We start from the raw sequence: 780 nt of genomic DNA on the forward strand, positions 1-780 counted from the left end.
ATGGATGAGCCGGAAGTGGAGAAAGTCCCGGAGATTCCGCTTCATCCATTCGCCTCTCGAAGCCTCGACACCGGCAAGCGTCCTGCTCCTGTGCGCTCTCTCTCTCTCTCTCTCTCTCTCTCTCTCTCCAGCTTCCAGCTCCCCCTGCTGTATCCACGGGCAACCGAAAGCCCGCCCACCTTCTGCGCTGATTGGTCCACAAAATGAAGGCGGGGCTAACATAGATAGATTAGAATACAGTGGAACCTCGGGTTACGAATTTAATTCGTTCCGGTACTTTATTCGGAACCTGAAAAGTTCGTATCCCGATACAAATTTCCCCATAATAATGAACAGAAACTTCGGTAATTCGTTCTGGACAACCAAAATATTACTTAAATAAAAATAAAGCCAATATTCACTAATATTATTTACTTTTAACATGTTATATTAAAATCATACCACATAAAAACATACAAAAGAGGAAAAGATCTTTACCGGGTACTTTCCCTTTGAGAAGACTCGCTGCAGGAGACGACGTTCGTAGAAGGGGAGGAGGAGAGTTATTGTTTGAAGGAGAATCTTATTATATTATATTATTATATATTATTATATATTATATTATAGAATATTAAAGACAGTGTTATTAACACTAACGCTGAGACAATTGTTGCATTAGAGGAAAATGAGAGCTGTTTCTTTAAGGCTACTATCAGTTGGTATTGAAGTCCAGAGTGAAATTCATTATGGGTATTGTACTGGAAAAGACTGTAACCCTGCTAATCTATCTTCATAAAAACA

General features: G+C 39.6%; 1 protein-coding gene across 2 annotated transcripts in view; it reads right to left on the reverse strand.

Moving 5' to 3' along the window:
• Positions 1 to 112, reverse strand: part of khdrbs3 (KH domain containing, RNA binding, signal transduction associated 3) — a 124,868-nt gene extending 124,756 nt beyond the window's left edge. For both annotated transcript variants that reach the window (XR_006927245.1, XM_046860191.1), the window contains exon 1: positions 1 to 112. This exon is cut by the window's left edge and continues 340 nt beyond it. The gene's annotated coding sequence lies outside the window, so the exon portion shown is untranslated.
• Between the last annotated feature and the right edge of the window lie 668 nt (positions 113 to 780).

The sequence above is a fragment of the Silurus meridionalis genome, chromosome 10, assembly GCF_014805685.1.
Source record: "Silurus meridionalis isolate SWU-2019-XX chromosome 10, ASM1480568v1, whole genome shotgun sequence".
Lineage (NCBI taxonomy): Eukaryota > Metazoa > Chordata > Actinopteri > Siluriformes > Siluridae > Silurus > Silurus meridionalis.